This window comes from Melanerpes formicivorus, unplaced genomic scaffold (assembly GCF_026170545.1).
Source record: "Melanerpes formicivorus ecotype bairdi unplaced genomic scaffold, bMelFor1.0.p_v2 SCAF_81, whole genome shotgun sequence".
Classification (NCBI taxonomy): domain Eukaryota; kingdom Metazoa; phylum Chordata; class Aves; order Piciformes; family Picidae; genus Melanerpes; species Melanerpes formicivorus.
In genome coordinates this window covers 32,112-39,176 of record NW_027142433.1, presented here as the reverse complement: position 1 = coordinate 39,176, position 7,065 = coordinate 32,112, and the positions used below count along the sequence as shown (strand labels likewise).

Here is a 7,065-nt window from a genome sequence, read left to right as displayed (position 1 = left end):
CTCTCCAGCTGGAGAGGGAGGAGTTGCAGCGACTGCTGTGTCACAAAACTTTGGAAACGACCCCCCGTCTCCCCTCTCTGTTTTAAAGGCTGTGAGAATCGTAATGAAGTCACACAGGGGCTTGAGCTATAAGCACAGCCTGCGGCCGTACCCATCATAAACAGAGGCTTTTACCTGCGCGCGGTGTAGGGTTTCGATTTAAATGCCAAAACATCCCGAACGGGGCCGGGCCGAGCTGCTGCCCACGCCCAGGGCAGTGCTCAGGGCCGCCCCCGCGTGCGTCACGGGCGGCACCGCCGCCGTGCCGCGGCGCGTGCCGCCCCGAGGGCGCTCAGCGCTGCAGCGAACCGCGCTGAACGCTTGAAATGCTGGAAAGTTGTTAGGGGGAGAAGGGAAAAGGGAGAGAGAGCCTGACTCGATCGCTGACATGGGTACAACTCCTGCGCCGCAGCGAGGCTCCAGTCCCGCCAGGGCGATAGCGTCGCGATCGTTGCCATGGGTTCAGCGCATGCGTCGCAGCGAGGGTTGTTCGCGCGCACGGGGCTGGCGGCTTTAAAACGGCGCTCACTGGCCCGCCGGGGCTATCGGGTTCCTGCTCGCTCCGTGCTAGGTGAGTGCCTGCCTCCACAGTTCTCCGGGGCTTTCCTCTGGCAGCTGCAGGACCGCACTCTGGCTTTGCTTGCAGGGGGGTTCCCGGAGCCGAGCCGGGACCGTTTGGGAGCCGCGACGGGGCAGGGGACTCGCGCACTACCGGCCGGGGCGGGCGGGCCGGCCGGGGCGGGCGGGCGAGCGGGCGGGCCGAGGCGAGCGGGCCGGCCGGGGCGGGCGGGCCGGCCGGCCGGCCGGGGCGGGCGGGCCGGCCGGCCGGCCGGGGCGAGCGGGCCGGCCGGGGCGGGCGGGCGGGCCGGCCGGCCGGGGCGAGCGAGCGGGCGGGCGGGCGGGCCGGGGCGAGCGGGCGGGCGGGCCGGGGCGAGCGAGCGGGCGGGCGGGCGGGCCGGGGCGAGCGAGCGAGCGGGAGGGCCGGGGCGAGCAGCAGTCAGGAAGAGTCAGGAGGGGTCTTCTCCCGGTAACAGTAAGTGCTCTTCTAGCGTGGCACCTGTCGTCTTTGTGTTCCTCCCCGTAACTCCAAATTCCCTTCCTAGTGTTCTCACTGCCTTTCCAAGTCTCCCAGTAACTCCCCCACAGCTCTGCGAGTTAAATGAATGCCAGAGAAAAATGAGATGCCTGTGCAGTGTTTTTCTAGGGTGCAGGGAAACCTACTCACAGCTTTACAACGTGAGTAACTGAGAGCTAAGCTTTGCTTTTTGCTCCACTCCTTACCGTTTGACTCTTTGCTTTCTACTTGGTCGACCAAGCAAGGCTGATGTCACTTCACAGTCGCTACCCCGTTGGTGCCTGCCTGCGAGTGCCAGGACCCTTCCCGGAACCACAGGACAGAAGGAGGGTTTGTCTCTCTCGCGGTGCCCTGAGCAGGAGTCGTACCAACACAGGCTCAGAAAGCTGAAACCATCGAAAGATTTAATTAGAGAGCAACAGGCATTAGAGGTTGGTTGATGGCCAGGGAGAAATGCACCGACTGCAAGGCAATGGGGGCGTAGTAAATCCTGGGGAACAGGGAACACGCTCGGAGGCGCAGAGCCACGCAACAGCTCTCACAGAGAGGCGCAGCAAAAACTCAGCTGCGTCCCGAAGGCGCAAACCCTACCAAGAAGGGCGTCCGTGGGTCGGGGCTATCAGAAGCAGGGCAGCCCCTCAGCTGTCTCTGTCTTTCCTACCGCGATGCCACGTGGGGGTGGGCGATTGTGGGGGGGTTACAGACCATTGCAAAAACAGGGCGGAGGGCTTGCCAGCGCCGGGCAAACCAACCCCAGGGGCGGCTGCTGCCAAGAGGCCTGGTCACACCTAGCGGAGCATGTTGGAAACTGGGGACATTCAGCGTATCCCACAGCAGAATGTGACTCCGGCTGAGAGAGGATGAACTCAGAGGGGGCAACACACATCAATGCATTATAGTCACTGTGCGAATAGTTAGAAGTCGGTCTAACCTCTTTCCCTCCTGGCTTAACACCAGCCTGGCGTCCAGGACTCAACATACGCACTGCACAGCAACCCACAGAGCTCCTGGGTCATCCCACCTGTACTTGTTTCTGCTGTCCCTGCAGCAATGGACTGTTTCTGATTTTTTTTTTTTTCCTCTTTTCCTTTCAAAGTCAGACTGATTCCTGATTCTTCTCCACATCCCTGCCCAGTTCCAGCACCAGAGAGACTGCCCTGAGAGAGAACGAGCCGGGATAACCAGGGACTTGCCTCGAGGAGTCGAATACCACGTGCCAAGAGTGGATGACAGGGCTGTGACAGGGGAGCGGGAGGGGAATGGAGGGGTGGCTTGTGGCGGGTGAACGCCCATTCTGAAGACAGGGTGGAGGGCTTGCGAGTGTTCTACTAAACTCTCTGCTTCCCAGCTGACTCCAAATTATTTCTTGCTGGATTTGGTCCTTTCCTTTTTTTTTTCCCCCCTCTGTTGGGAGGGAGGAGGGGGGGAGCAGGAGAGAGATTCTCAGCCTCGACACCATCCAAGCTCTGAGCTCCCAGGTAAGGGTCAAATCGCTGCAGCGACGACACAGCCGAGGAGCGGGCGAGTGAGGGGCGGGGGCAGCCTCTCCCAAACGCTGCCGGCGGACTGCTTGCCCGAACGTTCCCGGAGGGGACGGAAACCCATGACAAAACGTAAGTATTAGCGTGAGGTATTGTAGCGGAGGAAAAGCCATGCTGTTCCTCCAGAGGTTGCAGAGCAGTAGTAACGTGTACGCCAAAAGGTTTCCAATGGCCCTGAGCGGCAAATTAAAACCGCACAACACACACAAAGGAGACCCCACTGGTTTTATATTCAGTTGTTTAATTTGAATGGAAAGGCCTCTGAAGAGAGGCCAGCTGAGTCGCTCCCCACGCACCCGGAGGAGATGCCCCCCCTGACCGGTCAGCGTCCCCCCCCCACTTCAGGGGGTTTGTGGGCATCTATGGTGGGTGTGGGGGGTATCAAAGAGGAATTCAGGGACATGTGGGAGCCAATGGAGGGTCACCTGGGGGCACTTCAGTTGGATGGTTAGGGTTAGTTGGGGGGGGGAGTGGGGGCTGGCTTGCTGGCAGCCTCTGGTGTGTGTGGGGGGTTGGCCAGCTTGGCAGCGGCGGCCTCTGTTATTGGGCGGGGGGGTTGGCTGGCTTGGCGGCGGCAGCAGCGTCTGTTGTTGGTTGGGGGGTTGGCCGGCTTGGCAGCGGCGGCTTCTGTTGGGTGGGGGGCGGGATGCGTGGCTGGCTTGGCCACAGCCTTTGTTGTTGGGTGGGGGGTGTTGGCGGGTTTGGTGGCAGCCCATGTTTTTGGGTGTGTGTGGGGGGGTGGCTGGCTTTTTGGCGGCAGCTTCTGTTATTGGGTGGGGCGTGGGGGGGGGCGGCTTGGCCTGGCAGTGGCCTCTGTTATTGGTTGGGGGGGTGGGATGCGTGGCTGGTTTGGCGGTGGCCTCTGTTATTGGGTGGGGATGGGGGGGTCGCTGGCTTGGCGGCGTCACCCTCCATTTTTTGGGGGGTTGGGGGGTGGCTGGCTGCAGCAGCTTCTGTTGCTGGGGGGTATGGGGGGATTCGCTGGTGCGGTGGCGGCCTCTGTTTTTTTGGGGGCTTTGGGGGCGCCTGGCTTGGGGGCGGCAGCTTCTCTTGCTGGGGTGGGGGGGTTGACTGGCTTGGCGGCAGCGGCTTATGTGGTTGGTTGGGGAGGGTGGCTGGCTTTTTGGCGGCGGTCTCTGTTGGTGTTGGGTGGGTGGGGGGGTGGCTGGCTTGGTGGTGGCAGTGTCTGTTGTTGGTTGGGGGGTTGGCTGGCATGGCAGTGGCAGCCTCTGTTGGGTGGGGGGTGGGATGTGTGGCTGCCTCGGCAGCGGCCTCTGTTGTGTGTGTGGGGTAGGGGTGGTGGCTGGTTTGGCGGCAGCCCATGTTTTTGGGTGTGGGGGTGTGGCTGGCTTTTTGGCGGTGGCCTCTGTTATTGGGTGGGGGTAGGCTTGGTGGCAGCGCCCTCTGGTTTTTGGGGGGGTTAGGGGGTGGCCGGCTTGGTGGCGGCAGCTTCTGTTGCAGGGCTGGGGGGTGGCTGGCTTGGCAGCGGCGGCCTCTGTTGTGACTGGGGTGGGTGGGATGCGTGGCTGGCTTGTCAGCCGCCTCTGTGTTTTGGGGGGTGTGGGGGGTGGCCAGCTTGGCGAAGGCAGCTTCTGTTGCTGGGGTGGGATGCGTCGCTGGCTTGGCGGCAGCTTCTGTTGCTGGGGGGCATGGGGTGGTTGCTTGTCTTGGCGGCGGCCTATGTGGCTAGGTGGGGGGGCTGTGGCTGGCTTGGTGGCGGCCTCTGTAGTTTGGGGGGGTTGAGGGGTGGCTGGCGCGGCGGCGGCAGCTTCTGTTGCTGGGGGGCATGAGGGGATTTGCTGGCTTGGCGGCAGCGTCCTCTGTGGTTGGGGGGGTGGCTGGCTTTTTGGCGGCGGCCTCTGTTGGCGTTGGGTGGGTGGGGGGGTGGCTGGCTTTGCAGCAACGGCCTCTGTTATGGGGTGGTGGGCAGGCTGCCTTGGCGGCGGCAGTGTCTTGTTGGTTGGGGGTTTGGCTGGCTTGGCAGCGGCAGCCTCTGTTGGGCGGGGGGTGGGATGCGTGGCTGCCTTGGCAGCGGCCTCTGTTGTTGGGTGGGGGGTAGGAGTGTTGGCTGGTTTGGTGGCAGCCCATGTGTTTGGGTGTGTGTGGGGTGGCTGGCTTTTTGGCGGCGGCCTCTGTTACTGGGTGGGCTGTGGGGGGGGGCTGGCTTGGCTTGGTGGCTGTGGCCTTTGTGGTTGGGGGGGGGGCTGGCTTGGCGGCGGTGGCCTGTGTTGGGAGGGGGGGGGACTGGCTTGGTGGCAGCGGCCTCTGTTGTGACTGGGGTGGGTGGGATGCGTGGCTGGTTTGGCGGCGGCCTCTGTTATTGGGTGGGGGTTGGGGGGGTGGCTGGCATGGTGGTGGCGCCCTCTGTGGTTTGGGGGGGTTGGGGGGTGGCTGGCGTGGCGGCGGCAGCTTCTGTTGCTGGGGGGCATGAGGGGATTTGCTGGCTTGGCGGCAGCGTCCTCTGTGGTTGGGGGGGGTGGCTGGCTTTTTGGCGGCGGCCTCTGTTGGCGTTGGGTGGGTGGGGGGGTGGCTGGCTTGGCAGCGACGGCCTCTGTTATGGGGTGGTGGGCAGGCTGCCTTGGCGGCGGCAGCGTCTGTTGTTGGTTGGGGGTTTGGCTGGCTTGGCAGCGGCGGCCTCTGTTGGGTGGGGGGTGGGATGCGTGGCTGCCTTGGCAGCGGCCTCTGTTGTTGGGTGGGGGGTAGGGGTGTTGGCTGGTTTGGTGGCAGCCCATGTTTTTGGGTGTGTGTGGGGTGGCTGGCTTTTTGGCGGTTGCCTCTGTTACTGGGTGGGCCGTGGGGGGGTGCTGGCTTGGCTTGGTGGCGGTGGCCTCTGTTGTGACTGGGGTGGGTGGGTGGGATGTGTGGCTGGTTTGGCGGCGGCCATTGTTATTGGGTGGGAGTTTGGGGGGCAGGCTTGGTGGCAGCGCCCTCTGTTTTTTGGGGGGGTTAGTGGGTGGCCGGCTTGGCGGCGGCAGCTTCTGTTCCTGGGGGGTGTGGGGCAATTTGCTGGCTTGGTGGCAGCGGCCTCTGTTTTTTGGGGGGGTTAGGGGATGGCCGGCTTGGTGGCGGCAGCTTCTGCTGCGGGGCTGGGGGGTGGCTGGCTTGGCAGCAGCGGCCTCTGTTGTGACTGGGGTGGGTGGGATGCGTGGCTGGCTTGTCAGTGGCCTCTGTTTTTTGGGGGGGGTGGGGGGTGGCCAGCTTGGCGACGGCAGCTTCTGTTGCTGGGGGGCATGGGGTGGTTGCTTGTCTTGGCGGCGGCCTGTGTGGCTGGGTGGGGGGGCTGTGTCTGGCTTGGTGGCGGTGGCCTCTGCTGTGACTGGGGTGGGTGGGATGCGTGGCTGGTTTGGTGGCGGCCTCTGTTATTGGGTGGGGGTTGGGGGGGTGGCTGGCGTGGTGGCAGCGCCCTCTGTGGTTTGGGGGGGTTGAGGGGTGGCTGGTGCAGCAGCGGCAGCTTCTGTTGCTGGGGTGGTGTGGGGGTTGGCTGGCTTGGTGGCAGCGGCCTATGTGGTTGGTTGGGGGGGTGGCTGGCTTTTTGGCGGCGGCCTCTGTTGGTTGTGGGTGGGTAGGGGGGTGGCTGGCTTTTTGGCAGTGGCCTCTGTTACTGGGTGGGCCGTGGGGGGGGGCTGGCTTGGCTTGGCGGCGGCCCCTGTTATTGGGTGGGGGTGTGGAGGAGTGGGGGGGTGTCTGTCTTGGCGGCGGCGGCCTATGTGGTTGGGTGGGGGGGCTGTGGCTGACTTGGTGGCGGCGGCCTCTGTGTTTTGGGGGGCTTGGGGGCTGCCTGGCTTGGCAGCATCTGCTTCTGTTGCTGGGGTGGGGGGGTTGGCTGGCTTGGCGGCAGCTTCTGTTGCTGGGGGGCATGAGGGGATTTGCTGGCTTGGCGGCAGCGTCCTCTGTGGTTGGGGGGGGTGGCTGGCTTTTTGGCGGCAGCCTCTGTCGGTGTTGGGTGGGTGGGGGGGGTGGCTGGCTTTGCAGTGACGGCCTCTGTTATGGAGTGGTGGGCCGGCTGCCTTGGCGGCGGCAGCGTCTGTTGTTGGTTGGGGGTTTGGCTGGCTTGGCAGCCGCGGCCTCTGTTGGGTGGGGGGTGGGATGCGTGGCTGCCTTGGCAGCGGCCTCTGTTGTTGGGTACGGGGTAGGGGTGTTGGCTGGTTTGGTGGCAGCCCATGTTTTTGGGTGTGTGTAGGGTGGCTGGCTTTTTGGCGGCGGCCTCTGTTACTGGGTGGGCCATGGGGGGGTGCTGGCTTGGCTTGGTGGCTGTGCCCTCTGTGGTTGGGGGGGGGGGGGCTGGCTTGGCCGTGGTGGCCTGTGTTGGGTGTGGGGGGACTGGCTTGATGGCGGCGGCCTCTGTGACTGGGGTGGGTGGGATGCGTGGCTGGTTTGGCGGCGGCCTCTGTTATTGGGTGGGGGTTGGGG

General features: G+C 64.4%; 1 long non-coding RNA gene across 4 annotated transcripts; it reads left to right on the top strand.

Moving 5' to 3' along the window:
• Positions 1 to 295: 295 nt before the first annotated feature.
• LOC137454521 (uncharacterized) lies at positions 296 to 3,113 on the top strand. 4 transcript variants are annotated; one of them, XR_010990625.1, is made up of 4 exons: positions 296 to 610; positions 1,143 to 1,275; positions 1,378 to 1,545; positions 2,211 to 3,113. It is a non-coding gene; the product is annotated as an uncharacterized lncRNA (long non-coding RNA). The 4 variants fall into 4 exon arrangements; XR_010990627.1 differs by lacking the exon at positions 1,143 to 1,275 and having other exon boundaries at positions 1,360 to 1,545; XR_010990626.1 differs by lacking the exon at positions 1,143 to 1,275 and having other exon boundaries at positions 1,356 to 1,545.
• The last annotated feature ends 3,952 nt before the right edge of the window (positions 3,114 to 7,065 follow it).